We start from the raw sequence: 18428 nt of genomic DNA on the forward strand, positions 1-18428 counted from the left end.
TTTGTCTATAAGCATGTTATCAGAGACAGTGTCAAAACTCTTGCTAAAATCCACTGGTCTCCCCTTGTCCACTGAGCTGGTCATTTTGTTGTAGAATGGTATCAAGTTGATCGGGTATAATTTCCCCTTCATAAATACATGTTGACTACTACCAATCACTTTCTTGTTCTTCCTATGTTTGGAAATGGCTTCCAGGAAGATTTGATCCACCTCCTTTCTGGGGACTGAGCTGAGGCTGATTAGCCTGTACTTCCCCAGATTCTCCTTGTTGCCCTTCTTGAAGACAGGAGTGATATTTACTTTCTTCCAGTCCTCAGAAACCTTCCCCAGTCACCACAGCCTTTCAAAGATCGTCATGACTGGCCTTGCGATGACATCAGCCAGCTCCCTCACCCCTTATAGGTGCATCCCATCAAGTCCCATGGACTTGCTCATTCAGCTTTATTTAAATATTCCCTGAACTGGTCCTTACTGAGGATAAATCTTCCTTTCTCTGTGTGTTCCCAATCAGAGCCTGGGATTGCTGAAGGCTGGAATTACCAGTAAAGACCTAGGTGAAGAGAGCACTGAGTACCTCAGCCTTCTCCATGTCCTTTGTCTCCAGGTCCCCTGCCACATTCAGCAGTAGGCCCACATTTTCTCTAGTCTTCCTTTTACTGATGATACACTTGTTGTGTTGTCCTTTATGTCCCTCCACCAGATTCAATTCCCAGTGGGCTTTGACTTTCCTAACCCCATCCCTGCACACTTGGACAGTGTCTCTACATTCCTCCCAGGTCACCTGCACCTGCTTCTACCTCTTGGTGATGGGTTGACCTTGGCTGGCTGCCGGTTGCCCACCCAGCTACTCTCTCACTAACTCTCCTTAACAGGACGGGGAGAGAAAATAAGATGGAAAAGCTCATAGGTCAAGATAAAGACAGGGAGATTGCTTACCAATTAATATGGGCAAAACAGACTCCATTTGGGGAAAATTAATTCAGTTCATTCCAATTAAAATAGGTTTGGATAGTGAGAAACAAACACAAATTAAAACAACACCTTCCCCCCCATCCTTCCCTTGTTTCCAGGCTCAGCTTCATTACTTCACTCTCCACTCTTCTACCCCACCGTGTCCAAGTGACACAGGTGAATGGGGGATTGTGGTCAGTTATGGTGAGTCCATTGCAGTTTGTCTCTGCTGCTCCTTCCTCCTCACATTTTTTCCCTGTGCCAGCTGAGGTCCTTTCCATGGGCTGCAGTCCTTCAAGAACTGTTCCAGCATGGGTCCTCTCCATGGGCTTCAGTTCTTCAGGATCAACCTGCTCCAGCATGGTTCCGTGGGCCGCAGTTCCTCTTAAGAGAACATTCTCCTGTGTGGGCTCCCAAAGGGCTGCAGTTCCTTCAGGAAATATCCACTTGCTCCAGGGTGGTCCTCTCAACGGCCTGCAGTGTGGATACCTGCCACACCATGGTCTCTCCATGGGCTGCAGGAGAATGTCTGCTCTGGCACCTGGAGCACTGTCTGCCCCTCCTTATTCTCTGACCTTGGTGCTCACAGGGATGGTTCTCATATGTTTTTCCTCACTCCTCACTACCTGTGCAATGTTTTGCCCCTTTCTTAAATACATTTTCCCGGCAGCACCACCAGTTTTCCAGATGGGCTTAGCTGTGTCCCGCAGTGGAGCTGGCTGGAACTGTCTGTGTCTGGCATGGGGCAGACCCAGCCTCTCTTCACAGAGGCTGCCCTGAAGCCCCCCACTGCCAAAACCATGCCATGTAAACCCACGTGTGCTTCCAACTGATGTGTGAGTTCTGACAGGAGCTCCTTGCTCATCCGTGCAGGCCTCCTGACATCTTTTCTTGATTTCCTGCTTGTTGGACTGGACCATTCTTGAGCTTGGAGGAAGAGGTGATTCTTGAAAGTCACCCAGCTCTCTTCTCTCTAGGCTGTTCTCCCATGAGATTCTTCCAAGTAGATTCCTGAAGAGACCAAAGTCTGCTCTCTTGAAGCCCAGGGCTGTGATCCTGCTATTTGTCCTGTTTCCTCTTCTCAGGATCTTGTACTCCATCACTACTGGTCACTGCAGCCAAAGTTGCTCCCAGCCTTCATATCCTCAACCAGATCTTTCTCGTTTGTAAGCCTATGTCCAGCAGAGTACTTTTCTTCATTGGCTTCTCAGTCATCAATGTTAGGAAGTTATCCTCAGTGCACTCCAGAAACCTCCTGGATTGCTTGTGCCCTGCAGTGTTGTCCCTCTGGCAGATATGGGAATGGTTTAAGTTCCCCATGATGACCAGGATTTCAATCATGTGATAGTTTAGCATCTGGTAAAACTCATGGTAGCTGCAGAATTTCTACCCTTGATTGCTACTAGTTGGAAATCAGATTTTCAGAGGACCATTCCCTCTCTGGAAACTACTATTACATTTTACAACCACTGCCAGCAGTCTCAACCACAGCAAAGAAGGCTTGGATACTAAACACACTGCTAGGAGTAGTATGTTCATACTGATGATCTGAGTTCAGGCATGTTAATAAAACAATGCATGTTTCCCATGCTGTACATGTTCTGTAAATAGAAGAGTTGGCTTTCAGGGATGTTCATCCACTACTTTTCGTTAGCTCAAAATTCAGTTGAAAATACAGGAAAACGGAATAACAGTTCACATACCATCAGCTCATGCCAAATCTATTACTATAATCAGAACACAGAAAAACAACAAAGAAAGAAATTTTTAGAAGAAGAAAAAGTAGGCACATCTGTATGTTGCTGTATCAATTACATTAAAGCATCTCAATCTTAACAGCTCCACATAATACAAAGTGGGCCCTGTAAGAAGGGCAATTCTCCCTGCAAGTATTTAGGTTAGTAACTGCAAAGTAATTCAGGCAGAGCAGCATTCATAAGGCCAATTCATCACCAGATCATACAAGGCAATTAGGCTTGGACACTAGATGCAGATGCAAGCAGATTAACAACCACCACCTGAAAATATGTTTTAAATGCTCCTGGTTTATTCTTAACAATATTTTTAAACCTTTGAGAAGATTATTTCCTCAGCATGACACCTGAGTACCTCACCGCTGCTAAGGTAAACTGATGTACTAATTACAGGAATATTCTCTGTAGGACTTGGGAATGATACTGCTGTTGTCAGTAGAGAAAAAAAACACCACTGTCCTTTGCCCTGAAAGTCTGATTTCTTTGCAACAAGATGAAAAAGCTCCTACAATTTTCTCTCTCCCTCTTTCTCTTGCCATCACACAGAAAACATGCAACAGATTACATCCAAAAAAAGCAAAACACGTATATTATGTATATGTATATATATATTCTTCAATAATGAGAGCCTGTTTTATAAGTAAGACTGTAAAACCTTCATCAAGGACATTACCTCTTCAATACTATCAGTGGTGCATAAGGGAGTTTCTAACACTGACATTGAAATGCAGCTGATAAAATACAAGAAGTGTATCTATTTTAAAAGATACCAGATGAGATGTCAGTATGTAAAATAAAACTAGATACACTGGAAATAAACAGTGAAAGATTCAGGACAAGATTTTGAACCAGATTTCTGAATCACATTTTCAAGAGAAAGTTGTTAGGTAGAACCTGCTGCATTAGATTGGACCAAAAAGCCATCTAAGCAACTCTCTTGTCTCCAAGTAGCTTAAGGGGGAACAAGAAACAAGACGAATACAGAAATATTTTCCCTCTATTTTACCTTTCCAACTTCTGGCAATCTAAAATTTAGTCTTCCTAAATCAGAGGCTGTATGAAGAATACACTATTTTCTAGTTCTGTTGGAGCACTCTTCCATGAATTTTCCTGCTTCCTTTCTATTTCCAATAGTTCTTTGGCTTCCACATCCTTGTATTTCACTGAATTCCCATAATTAATTGGTACCCTGGATGAACTGTATTCCCTTTGGTTTGATTTGAATCTCCTGCCCAGGTGATGCTGTGTCTGCCAGAAAACTTGCTCCTGCCAGAGGGTGCTGAGAGCTGGGTGCCTCCAGCCTTGCGGACACGGGTATTGAAAGATGTGAAGTAACAAACAGGAAGGATGGGTTTCCAGGAGAGGATGAGAAAGGGGAGCACATTTGGCAAGAGGACATATAGGCAGATATGCAAGTTAGGTTTCTGGACTATTGCCCAAATATTTAAATGAGGTTCATGCTTGCTTCTTGTACCATTAGGAGAGGATCCCTGCTTTTTAACAATCTCAGTGACTGCAATACAGAAATCATAAATAAATAATTCATTCCTTAACAGCGTGCTGTTCTTGATCTTTTTTTTCCCTAACTTCTCCACATGCTACTCACATTTCATGCTGTCATTCAGGTTTTAAGTAATACATTTAACTCACACTACTTTTTTACAAGCTGGAAAGTCAGAGCCCTGCTGATGAATGCCACTAGTTCCCCAAAATCCATTGTTCCTCTCTCAGTGCCCAGTGAACCAGGAAGTATCATGTTCCATGCTAACCTTTTCTCTAGTGTGTTACACAAATGTGTAACAGTGAGGTATTTAGCCAACTTAGCTGTTTTCTTCCTGGATAGCTAAGCTGTTCCATAAGTAACATAAAAAATGTTTTAACAACACAACAACAAACTACCCAGCATGTCAAGGAGCCATAGAGCCCTCGGTTCATTGTTGGGAGGTTACTTTTAATTACAAGGTCCAGATTAACACACTGGAACAAGGCAATAGCTTTCTTCAAACAGTTACAAATCATTGTACTAAAAAGTGCTGACCCTTGTCAGTAAGCAAGGACAACAAGTGATGAAGACAAAAAGAAAATTGTTTCGGCCCTGAGTGAATTTGAAGTCATGTGACAAGACTTTGCAAAAACCCAGTAATCTATATATGCTAACTTTCAAACATTAGGTTTTTAGTATCATAAACAGCCAAACTCTTCCCATTAGTCATCTAATTCCCAAATTGATATTCTCAGACAGGAACTTAATTTTAAACAAGGTTTCTGTACAAGATTTGTCTTTAAAATTTTTGCATTGATTTTATTTTTTTAGTTGGCGCAACCTTACGTATCTTCATCATCATTACCCTCACTATTATTATTATTATTAAGGTTTGAATCTGGTTTATTTAGTCTATTAACTGGCTGAGCCATTTTACTCATGTGGTTTGCCCCGAGACAGCATTATCTACTTCTTAGAAAATTCATTCTGGTAGTAATTCAGTCTCTGCAACGGTATTTATGCAGGGACAGATCCTGGCTTCATTTGAAGCTCTTAGCTTCTTAATTCTTCCACATGCAAGTAGAACATGAAATTACGATAATTAAGAGCTAGTCAAAAATACAAGAGAATAAGGAAGTACATTCCTCATCATGCTAAACATGGTAAAAATTAATCCAGGAGCTTTTGTAGAGAAGTTTCCTTCATTAGAAAGAAGGAAACATCTGACAAAATATGTGGGTTAAGCTCAGCAGCTGTCCTGCCTCAAGTGGGTAGTTGAATGAGCTGCTGAACATCTGAACTTTGAACATTACAACAGACTCTTATTTTCTACTGCCCCACTTGCATAAAAACTGACTTTATTTTCTCATCCTAGGAAATGGAGGACATATGAAAGAGGAGCACTTCAGAATATGTCGGCAGTGCCAGGAAGTTTGATCTAGAGCTGTAGAATACAAGTATAATAGAAACCACATGGTTGATTAATTTATGAAAATTCCTACTCCTTAATTTAATCAGGAAAACAAATGAATAAAGCTGACCAAGATAAAGTATTAATTAGTTACTTATTAAATCTAACAGGATGCAGCTGAATCCGAGTAGGCAAGTTAAGGTCAGTTTTAGGTAGAGTTCAATGGCCTAATCCAATAGGATAGTTTGGGTGAACGAAATAAATGAGTTGGCTTTATATGAGACAACTGGTTCTTACACAACAAATTAGCTCTTACTTGATGTTACCTGTGCCCACAGCAGTGGGAAAGTTTGTCTCCAAAAGGAAATGCTGGTTGCCAGGAGCATATATAAGGTGAGCACTGTGTAGAAGCAAAGCCAGGTTGTGGTGTAATTAAACTGCTCTTGAATTTGTTTTATGTAATTAATCAAATTCGATGTTTTTAGGGAGCATACAGCATTTGCATAACACAAAGAAATATGAAAAAATATAGATGTGCCAACTATGATATTCTGACTGTCTGTGAAAAATCCAGGATGAGTCTTGCCCTGAAGGCAGCGGCGGTGGTCCCGCAGACTCCATTACAGCCCCAGGTCAGACTCTTTCCAACTGACTCTCAGCTACGGAGGAAAGATGCAACACAGAGACAGACATCTCAGACACCAGTGATGCTGTCCAAGTGTTAATCTCCCTCACCTTCTCCTGCTCAGGGCCAACAGGCAGGTTGGAGGAAGTTGTACATATATATTAGCAGAGACTGAATTTGCTCCTGGTTAGACCCAGGATAAATGAGCCACTGGCGCTGTAGATACCAGCCCCTCCCTGCAGATCTTGTCTGCTGAGTAGCCCTCATCTATTCATCTGAACCTCAGGCTCAATCACTTTAGCAAATTGTACTAGAAAAACTATGTAGATCTGTTAGAAAGCATAAAATAAGTGGGTGACACTACATATGCTTGGCAAAATACACGAAGCAAATACATTGGAGATAAAATGTTATTGATTTATCAGTTTCTATAAAGACTGATAGAACATAGATTTGCAAGAGACTGCATGAGGGCCAACCTCTTGCAAGGTCAATGCCATAATATACCAAATATTTGTTAAGCATGTGAGTGAATTTGTACATTCTCACTGTTCAATTCACTTTCTACTTCCCAAATTCAAGTTTCTGCTCATACTTATGAGAGTAGTATTGTCTCTAGTTCTCTGGTGACTTCTTTAATGCCATGCTAAAAATGGTTCTCTGCTTAATGACACTTTGGCATGAATGTGTCTCTAAGGGAAGGAAAACATACTTTGTATAAGCTGTTTTTTATTAGTAATTCTTTGCACTCTGGGCCTAAATTAACTAATGACCTAGTAATTGTCTGTAAATCATGGAGAGCATTAAACACACTATGCCACAGTGCCTTGATAAAGCAGATTTGAGAATCTGAAAATGTGGAGAGGATAAAAGCTCAGCTGTTCTCTGTCATATCATCTGTGGTTTCTAGACAGTTTCCATTTGCAGCCTATCTGTTTAAATCTCAATAGTCAAGTCCCTTCCCTTCCTGGGATTTCATTGTCTTCTAGTTTTTGTTTGTCTTGCCAAACTTGACCTTCACATATATGACTCTGCTAGAAAGTTCTCTTGCTGCCATCCTCATAGTGGTGCAGTGTGGTCTGCATAGAAAACAAAACGTACTCTGGATTCCCACTTACAGTAGACTGATGGAAATACTTTCCATTGCCTTCAAATGTAGGACTGTTAGACCCAATGGCTAATCAAACCAAGCTCTTCAGTACAGTTCTGCCTCTGTTTATGGTTACTCTACTTAGATTCAAAATCTTCTCATAAAGTGTATTCAAAATCGAAGGTTGATACGGAACCTGTGGTGAGAGCAATACTGAGAAACTTCATTGGTTCAGAGTTTAATTGTCCTGAATGGAGATCTTAGACAAAGCTGAATTTTCAGAAACTTTTTGATTGTTTTCATTAGCAAGAGGTATAACATATAACATTCTTCTTGCCTTCCAGTTTCCCACCAGGGAGACAAAAAAGGGAAGGAGGAGAATTTTAAAGTATGTAGCATCTCAGACATATAATTCTTTCTAATGATGAAGGTGTTTTCCTTGCTAATTTAGCACTATGTGCCAGCAGTATAAGTACATACAGATTTATGAGACTTTGTTCAACGGACTGACTGTTGAAATTTACATTCCTCATATCACTTGAAGCTGGCTTAAAATTGTATGACAAATAACTCTTCTTATCACAAAAATGCATATTATTATCTGTTAGCATGGCTTCTTGTAATGACAATTTGAGGAGCAAAAGTAAACAATGTTATGGGTTCCTATGAACCACTGTTGTATTTGACTCGTATGAATTGGGAGTTCAGTCCTGTAAACCATTTTCCTTTTCTTGAAGGTAATCCAATCAGTATGAGTGGAACAACTCCTCCAGTACTACATACCTACAGACAGTGTTAGTACTTTGAGAACAACAGCAAAACCTAATTCTCAAAAGACCAAATGATACAAAGGACTATCTCTCTCCCTGAACACAGTATTAACCAAAATGAGACATTTCATGTGCATTAGCAGGGATGAATAATGAGTGTTTCAAATACATACTGCTACCATGTGACTGAAGAATAGAAAATGTGATGCTTATACTTAAAAAAGAGGAGGAGGGTTGCCTGGGAAATCAACTGTCTCTTTAGTCTGACTCTGAACTTGATAAGATTTTACTGTCAAATCTGAAAGCAAGATTGGTGAGAGAAAGCTGGAGAGCTTTGCCCCAGGTGAAGAAGAATCATGTACCATAAAGAAAGAGATGACAGGAGACAGGAGTGGAAGCTGTGCACAGCGAGAAGAGAAAGGTAATTCGATTTCAGGGATCAACCAGGGATGCAGGAAGAGAAAAAAGTGATGTGATGGTCTTTATGAATGTATCAGCAAGGGCAGACACCACTGGGGCCAGAGGAGATCGCTCACTGTACAGGTAATTACACAGCCCTTTGCCTCTGCAGGGGCACTGGGCTGCCATCCCCTGAGCGACAGTGACACCTTCTCCCTGTCTCTTAGTTTAAGAGCTCTGTTCTGTAAGGAGCTACAGACAGGGACAGAAAACAGTTATTGTAGAGTAACATCTTTTTACACAGAAAAAAAAAGCATTTCAGAGATAATGAATGCTGAGTCACAGACAGTTTACCTTCCTGCTTCTTCCTGATACAGACCGTTCCCTGCTGAGAGGAACTCAGCATCTTTCACGTTTTTTTTTTCCTCTGTGGACTTTTTTCCCTTGGTAATACCTAGTTGTTCATCACCACCAGATACCTCTTCTCCAGAGGAGGACTTTTAATTGTCCTCTGCACTATAGCTTCTCAGCCTGGCATTTTCATCTGCAGTGAAAACTCTAAAGCCAACCTATTTCCATCCGATTTTTTGTTTTTTGTAGTTTTTTTTCTTTGCAGGGGGAGCCAAAACTGTTGTCTTTTTTTTCGTTATGGATTCGTTTTCAGATGGTCAGTATGGCTCAGCTGCTGATGAGTTAAAGAATGATTTTTGGTTGTCTTTTTCCCCAGAGTTCATGGACAAAGGTTGCAAATACACCCCAAAAGCCAAAAAAGCTTCTGCCGTTTCAGCCTCTGGCTTACCCAGGCCTCTCAATTGGGCACTCTTAATACTCTGAGATCTATAGTCGTACCTCTCCTCACACACATAGAGCTTAACACATAGGAGCTATTAAAACTCTGCTTTTGGGAAATTCATATAAGGAAGACTTACAACAAGATACCATAATACCCTTCACATTCTCATTGCCTACCTTGTACATCTACCTGGTGTTCATCATTAAAATCATCTGTGTGTTTGCACTATCTGCCGCCCCAGCAGTGCCAAGTACACTCTAATTTCCTTGAAGATGGTGTTGCTTTTGCAAGTTGCAGAAAAGGGTCTTGAGCCTGCCCCCTGCGAAATCAATTCATTACACCACTGCCATTCAAAAGCTGTTCACGCTCCACAGAGCACGTGAAGAAAACTGCTGCTGCCCTATACTGCCACAGGAGCTCACCCACAGCTGTAATTCTCATCCAGTTGGGAAGGTTGTTAAAATCCTCTAATTAAAAACCTCTATGGCATTATTCAAGTCCATCTCACAGCCCTTGACCTTCTCCCCTCAGCTGGGACAAATATAGGTGTGGCAGTCTTCTGTATCACAGGAGATAGGAAAAGCATTATGGTGTCCATTTCCTCAAGACTTCATCTTCCCATAAATACTTATGTCTTTGATGCTTATTTTTGCTTTGAATAAACTAAAATCACACTATTTCAGAAAACATACAATTTCTGGATCACCTGTCTACTGATCTGCAATTGCATCACTATTATTTTCTTCCCCAAAAAAGTAGAAATTCCAAGATTTGGAATCATAAATTGAGCAGGGAACAGATAAAAATAATGCATCATTTGCTTACCATAACAATTTTAAAAGACTCACAAAGTCTTTTAAAGGTCTCATTAAATGGTTCTAATAAGCATAAATTCTCATTATTCCCTTCCCTTTAAGTATTCCATCAAAAAAATATTCATCAAACTCATTAAGATGCACCAACTTTTTATCTGAATAACAGACTCTGTTGTTTATCAGAGCTGCTTTATAAATTATTGGAAGTGACTTCTGGTTATGTCCTTCTAGGGCTCTGGAAATGGAATATGCAGACAGAGTGGCATCAAGGACTGGCAAATCACACTTTCCCTTGCGTGCTGGAATCTAAAGGACAGTTATATTTAGATGACAAAAACTACATAAGAAGCAGGGACTGCTAACAGATACAGTAAATTGGTGATGTTCTTTTCAAACCTCATAGGACAACATGTTAGTATTCTTATGAGAGAAGAAACAAAATCATGTAATTAAATACAAGATTTTCCAACAAGATTTGTGGTCCCTCTGAGGACAGATGACGCTTGATGCCACTATCAGGAATGATACTGCAAATTGGAAGAAAGGCAACAAGTACCAGTTAGTCACTCACTACTTTGGCATATTTGATTGCTTTTCATTCATTTGAGGTTTGCTTGCTGATTGTACTAAGCCACAGAAAGGCAAAAGGTTTGGGAAAGGATATACAAAGTCTGGTGGTTGAGTCACCTTCCCTGGAAGTATTTAAAAGAGGTGTAGATGTGACACCTAGGGACATGGTTTAGTGTTAGGTTTACAGTTGGGCTTGATGATCTTAAAGGTCTTTTCCAACTGAAATGATTCTGTGATCTTTCCAGTTAGGTCTGGATGTCTCCATCACTGGGCTGGGTTCTAGCACCGGTCTACAGGTGTCCCATAATGTCATCTTTAGTTACATGTGCTGCACACACATGTTCCTGCTCCTGTGAGATGGCTGCATGGTGCTTTGTAGTTACATGTCAGTTAGTGAATTACAATAAAGTTGTGCCCCAATCTGAAAAGCAGTACCTTCATCTCTTCATCTTTTTTAAGTCTGGCTCTGAGAAGACCATTGTAAAATCCTGGTCATGGCTACACGTGAACTACTGTCACTGATGATCTATGAGTTATCTCAATTTAATGTCAGATACCCTAGCCTCAGGTTTGTCTGTCTCCCTTGGTTTGACATCAGAGGAGTCTTGTCTACGTATCAGAAGAGAACGGTGTAACTTAATTCTCCATGGAAGGAAGGCAAGGGCTCTATCTGTGGGTAAGTAAAGGTCATGATAGTCCCATTTCAAAAAAAAGGAGCAAATAAAAGGTAGATTCAGTCCCTTTAGGCCAAGCTATGGACTTCTGTCAATAATACTTAATTTCTTTTAATCAGAGAGAGAATTTTGGCTCTTGAGTCTAGTCTGGCATCTACCCATGGGATTTTACAGAACTGATCCTGAGTATTTTCAAAATCATTCCCAAATGCAACAGGGCTTTTGGAGTTTGAGGACTTAGAGATTAATTTGTGTACTCAATTCACTTCTGCTTCACCCCAGATTCACAAGCTGTCACATCCGTGTTCAGAGTAGGAGGTCTTGTGCAGTGGCTACAAATCTCTGTTGAATAGCAACATGGTCTCTCTAATCCCTTAAGAAAATTTAAAACAATTTGCAACTGAAAGTGACCATTCCTACAGTGTTTCTAACCATGTTTGATTAAACACAAAACCAAAGTCTTCATCCAAGAATGACATCCGTGGCAGCAATTCTTAATCAACAACTTCATGTATTTCCTCTGCTTCTAGGCTATGTCAGGGTAAATCTAGTACAAACAGGGAACAGAATTGCTGCTCTAAGCTGAGCAGGGCTGGACATTTGGGTGTCAAAGCACATGGGGCTCAGATAACATTGTTCATTCGACCACCTTGGAGGAAGACAGGCAGTTTGCAGCACACTGGTATGAAAGAGCTTTTGATTCAGTCAAGCCCATACACCAACACGGTGCCCTGTAGCGTGTCACTGCAACACACCCCTGTTTTGATGTGGGGCATTCTTCTTGCTGAAGGGGAAGAATCTGATCATGAAGGCATGTATCCAAAGTTAGCCCAGCCCCAAAGTGAATCCAACAGTGAAGATACTGCCTAAGTAAGATTTATCTTGGGAGAATTTGATGCTCATTTCAGGCAGAATCAAAGACCCTGATCCTGGAGTTCTTATCTGTGAGGTTAGCTGCAGTGAGGCAGAGTGGAAGCCCACCAAGATGAATGGGAATTCAATGGTCTTTGGATGAGATCCCATATGAGCAAAAGGCTGTGGAAGTGAGATTCAAAACAGACCACTGGCCTTTGCCTCTATAGGAAAGTTAGCCAGGATCATTTTACTACTAATACAGCTGTAGTGACACAGCACACTACGTGGACATCTTTGTTGGATGTTTCCATGTGATAAATTAGGGGCCTGAACACAGACACTCTGTTGGGGAAGGAAATGGCAGGAGGGACTGATGGCCCTGGCACACAGAACGGAGCGTGCGCTGCACCAAGGGGTCTGTAGGCTCTCACCCGCTCCCTCCAATCCCCTTGCAAATCCTAACTTGAGTTGAAGAGCTGTAAATTATTGCCGTAGTTTTACCAATAAGTTTTCACATGTATACAAACCCCTACACAACACAAATTATTCTAGTTTTAGTATTTAGCTTTATAACCATTTAGAAATCTTAATTTATCCATCAATCACACCTCAAGATCTGAGTTCAGGGGCACACAGCTGTCAAAAAGCTTCAAGAAGAAACGTCAAAGGGAAGGGGAAATAAGCAACCCGCCTTATGTTAAGCTTTGTAGAGGTGGGGGAACCACTGGTCCTATCTACAGCTCCTTGCATGGAGGAAATGCACCCAGAGCTCTGCATGAATCCTGCGTACCCTGCCCTGCAGCCAAGATACAACCCCAGGCAGCTCTTTTTCCTTCACACGACATCGCTGTGGAGCCTGCGGACAGCATGCTCGCAGGGAAGGCTCAGGGGAAACAACGGTCCCCAGACCAGTGGCAGAGAGAGGAGGAGGGGTGGTGAACGTGAGCACGCACGAAAGGAACAGAGGAATACGGGTAGGAGAGCAGGAGCGGGCCAGGCTGGGGGACATTAGAGTGATGGGGAAGGACCACCACACCAGAAGAGGTTGGGGAGAGCAAGGAGGTGGGAGGAGAGAGCTGCAAAGAGGGCAGAGGGGCCTCCCTCCAGCTGGTGATGGAGGCCAGAGCGAGCCAGTAATGGGGAGCTGTGCATTCCCAAGGGATTCCTCTCTCCCTGGCACTAAGGGAAAGCTTAGGGAAATACACAGATTAAACAAAGGAGCAAAGAGCCATAGTAATGTGGAAAAGGCAGGTAGAAGGAAGAAAATTTCAATGAAACTGTTTTCATAGAGTTTTTCACAGATTTTCTTTTTTTTAAGTGTGAATAAAAGCAAATCAGCCCCAGATACTTTAAGCTTACAGGGCAAGCCAGCAAATACACAGCTTACCTGAGCGCTCTGGCCTTGGCAGCACTGTGTTTTATTTTCACATAGACAAACCATTCATGAACAATTTCTCCAATGCATTAAGTATAAACAAGTTTTTCTTTTGCATAGGTAAGTATTTCTTCCTAACCCTGCAATTTTCTCTCCTAAACTAAATATTTTTATGTGCGCAACCACTGAAAGAAAACAAATCAGAGGTTCCCCATTAGTTACTGAGTTTCCCAGGACTTTTCCTGAAGTGTCTGGAGCCACGGTCCCCTGCCACATGTTTTATTTTGTGGAGTCTTTCCATTTTATGACTCTTGGAGCAACTGCTTGTGTTTATTGATCTTTCCACACAGCTGTTATTTTCCTGCAGAAGCACCGAGATGGATTTTCTGTGGCCTGATACATGCGGCCCTGTCCGTCTCTGTTAAAGTGGGGTTGTTGATGCCAGTAACAGAAGTCAAGGAGGCAGCAGCTTTTTAAGTCTCAAGAGTTTGTGGGTGTAAAGGAAGCAGAAAATGCTACACACTGGCTTCACTTTCACTGTAAAAAAATGTGCTTGAGTGATGAATTCCAAAATCCCGTGAACAAACTAGCCCGAATGAGACTGGCTGTGATACATAAGGATGGGGTGGAAGAATTGTGAGAGACCTGTGCTGGAAAAGGGGGGCTGAGACGTGGGCAGCTGCACAGAAGGGCGGTGGAGCATCAGCCCAGAGCAACTCCAGCCACACACAGGCAGCTCCCAGCACATCTCCTCATGTCCCAGACAGCACTGAATTCCTCTCAGCAACTTCTACCATTCCTCACCCATCCTAACTAATTTTACCAGATCAGACATGAACAGGAATGACCTCATGTAGACACAAAACCTGTCTCACGCAGTAACAAAACCCACAAGCGCTCATGACCCCGAAGTAACCCCAAACTGGGGATAGCATCACTCCACCGTGGATTACGTTTCACAGTTTTCCGAGGGCCGCAGTCGCACGGGACTCCGGGGCTGAACACCCCGGTGGCTGCTGCCGAGGGTTTTGCTCGGAGCCACCTCCCCGGCCACGCAGGCTCGCACGCCCGCGGGACGCGGCAGCCACGCAGCCACGCTCGGGGGCTTCTGGATGTAAGAGGAGCAGGATGCTGGCGAGCGCTCGTAACTTAGGGAGGGAAGGGGGAAAGAGCAGGAAAGGAAAGTCGTTAGGGAAAATATCTGCCTTACCTCTTTGCCGGCTCCTCAGAAAGCGCAGCAGGCGCCTGCATGTGCAAATCTTCCCCCCGCCCTCCCAATAATAAAAAAAAAAAAAAAAAAAAAAAAAAAAAAATCTCAGCTCAGCACAAAGCAAAGCAGGGGTGCTCTCGTTCTCGGCTCCCAAGCGCCCTCCGAGCGGCCCAGGTTACCCTCCGTGAGGAGCCCCAGCCCCCCGCGACTCCTCCGGGCGTTTGGGGGTCTCGAAGGGGCCGGAGCCTCCCTGCGCTCGGGGGCAGGAACAGCTGGGAGGGTGTCAGCACAACACGCTCCATAAATTTTCCCTCAGCCTTCTGCAGACGTAAGTCCTTGAGAAAAATGCCTAAATCCCGCCGTTTGTTGACATAGTAACCACATGTAAGTTTTTTGTCGTCGTCCGTCCCCCCCCCCCCCCCCCCCCGAAGACATCTGCATAAAGCAGTTCATTATGAGAAAGATTTAGCCAGCCTGCAGCGGGCTGGTTTATGTGGTTTTATTCGTCTAAGAAAGAAATAAAGAGGATGAATGTTTATACACTAGAGACTTCACACCCAGACCAAGGGGCTGTTTCATTACAGCACTTTAATATTAAGGACTTCCACAACTCTTTGAAGGAGGTGTATTACCAACTAAAAGGAAAAAAATCCATTATTCAGATAAACAGCAAATTTCTAATGCATAAGCGAAGTAAAACTTGAGGAACTTTTAAGGAGGTCCCGAAATGTTTTGTATTTTTCTCTCACTTAGTCACATATATTTATCCGATTCCTCCAAAGATGCTTGAAACATCTTAAAAGTTCCCAATAAAGTTTATAAAGCCACAACAGATACTGGGAGAAATCGCAGAGGGGCAGAAACAAGCAAAGCCTGTGGAAGCCTTTGCTTCCCCAGTCCTATGGAGATGAGCCCTATGGAGATGAGCTCTTTAGTCTCCGGGCGGTGGAGAGGGGAGAGATAAAAGAGAATTGTGCTGCAGGGATCACGTGTGGTTTAATGGGCTTTAATGCAGCCCCTCATCCAAACTGCTGCCACCATCCACAGATCTGCATTTAGATTTCTAGCCCTTTTACTGGTAATTTTAGGCTATGGGAGCAGCCTGGCAGCATGTGCAAACCCATGCTGCCCTGCAGGGCTTTTTTGACCCCAGTTGCAAAAGGATGGGGGTGGGGGGTGAAGTAACAAAAGCCGAGCCTTGGTACGGGGAGTTGAAAAGAGCTTTACAAGCAACATTTCAGTGTTTTGACTCAATGTTGCCTTATTGAAGCTGCCTTATTTACAAATATCTTTTAAACCCTAACTGTGTATTATTTACTACAGAAAACTTCGCTTTGAGCAGGATGAAATGTGTGCTTAAGCTTGGAAACAGCAGAGCAACATTTTGGAAGCTATAACCCCTTTTCCTCCAACCTTGAGATTTATTACAAGTGATCATAACCTTCCCCCCAACACCCAGGCATCCTCATCTTTCTCACCCCATACTCCCCCGCCCTCCCCTTCCAAAAAAAAAAAAAAAAAAAATCAGGTAAGTTCTTCACATTTTTTTTCCTGGAGTGTAGCTGAGAATTTTTAGTTATTTCCTGAACTGTCATTTAAGTGGGAAAAATATTAGAAAGAGAGAAAATAAAAGAGAAGGTCTAAATGTGCATTCACAACTCATGATTTTGGAAGTCTTACTCTGGGGAGGCTTCATTAAACTTTTTAAAGGATAGACTCTGAAGTATAGCTCCAGCATCAGTACATATTTCTCAAACTATCATCAGCTAATATCCTGACCTGATACCAAACATAAAAGTGGTATTTTAAATGTTGTAAAAGTTTTAAGAGACTAGTGGGTATTATGAAGCTTGTAAAGCTATGGCACAAAACGATGCTGCTGTGCAATTTACACTTACTGGGTATATGAAGACAAAACATTTTCGGTAGACAAAATTTGGTTAAGTTTTTCAAATATTTTAAAGCAACTCCAAAAGGGTGAATCCCTAGCCTCCTGTCCTGGCTCCAGGAATTATTCAGTGAAGCCCGTGGAACAACTGAAATGCGTTTGTAGCTCTGGTGGCACCAAGGTGGTGCGTGGGAGCTCCATTTCTGGCCAGGTCTTCTTTGGACTTGCTGTTGAGCTCAGATTGACACTACACCTGACCAGCTGGTAACTGTGAGCTACAGGCTTGGGGTGGGTGTCACCCTCATCTTTCCCTTGCATCCCCCTCCGCAGCCTGTTTGCCTTGCACTGCGCCCGTGCAGGGGCCACTGGGGCATCCGTTTCAGCAAACAGATCCACTCGAAAACCAACCCACCAAAAGCCGCAATTTTCCATTTCATCAGCTCTTTATTGTGCTATGCACATTTGTATACCATACATGGTATACAAATCAGTCATCACAAACTCGAAATCTCAACTACGAATAAGATACTGTCATCTAGAAAAAAAATATAAAATATACAAGAAGTAAACGAGATTTATTGCTGTACACTGTGCACCAAACAAATACTCTGCTGCTAGCAAAAATACAAGTACTAACGTCTCTCTGCTGTTTGGAAATTGAGCCCAGTTTCAATTAAATAAACTATTAATTAAAAAAGAAAACAAGCAAACAAAAAACCAAACAAACAAAAAAACTAACCAACCAACCAAAAACACAACAAAAAACCCCACACAAACCAAAAACCAAACCAACAACAGTGGTATACATCCTATAAGTTATTTTTAGCAGGACCCTAGAAATACCTTGCCTGGTAAATATAGGCAATATAGGTTGTGCTAAAACTGATTAGCTTTGTTTTTCTGAATCTGCTTTTGACCAAATAGTGATGATATCCTGCTTGGACTGTTTCCTCAGAGATTATATTGTAATTAGACTATTTTACCATACATAGATAACTTCTGAATTGTAGCAGTTGGGCAACATCACCAACAGGATTTCATGAGATAACAGAAAGTTGCACAAGTCCACCGACTGGGACTGCTATTGAAGAGGATCCACTATACTGATGAGATGGCAGAAAAATCCTGTGTCCTTTTGTAATGGTGTTTTAGAAAGCAAAGGAGTGAAGCAACAGGAGAAGTGGGCTCTGGCCCAGAACTGTAAGCACAAAGCATTAGCAGCTGCTTAGTGCTCTGTTTGGAAATGCTCTGGTTCCTGTAGAAACACCTAATCCTTCCTGAATTCTGGCCAGCATTAATGGTTAAGTGCAGATAGTAAAAGACTATTCTCAATTACCTGCTTCTTATCTGTATGGTCCATTTTGTGTAACAATGGATTTTCAGCTAGATTTTTAAAGCTTAATTATTCAGGCCACGTATTCGGCATCTATTTACATTGCTATGTGCGCCAAAGACCTACTTGGTAGGGGCCGAAAAAAAACGGTGGGGTGGGGAAGTTTGGGTACGGCCTTAGCCAATGGGAAAAGAACAAAGCAGGGCGAACACAGGAACTACAGAGCCCTTAATGCAAACCATGAACTTTCTATGGGCCTCCTTGAACTATCCTATAGAATGTAATACTGACTTGCGTCCAGTAATGGGATTCTCAGATATCGTCTCAAAAGTGTCTGGAGGGAGTAGTGGATTGTCAGAGCTGGGGCTGAGAACTCCTTTCCATTTCAGGGCTGACCTCCTCAGCACTCTGACCATAAACTGGGTTTTACAG

General features: G+C 42.3%; 1 protein-coding gene across 4 annotated transcripts in view; it reads right to left on the reverse strand.

The window, feature by feature from the left end:
• The window catches only part of SPATA13 (spermatogenesis associated 13), a 159548-nt gene that overhangs the window by 65039 nt on the left and 76081 nt on the right, over positions 1–18428 (reverse strand). The gene's annotated exons all lie outside the window — the stretch shown is intronic.

Source organism: Tyto alba, unplaced genomic scaffold (genome assembly GCF_018691265.1).
Source record: "Tyto alba isolate M040663 unplaced genomic scaffold, T.alba_DEE_v4.0 Super-Scaffold_2, whole genome shotgun sequence".
In the NCBI taxonomy this organism is placed as follows: domain Eukaryota; kingdom Metazoa; phylum Chordata; class Aves; order Strigiformes; family Tytonidae; genus Tyto; species Tyto alba.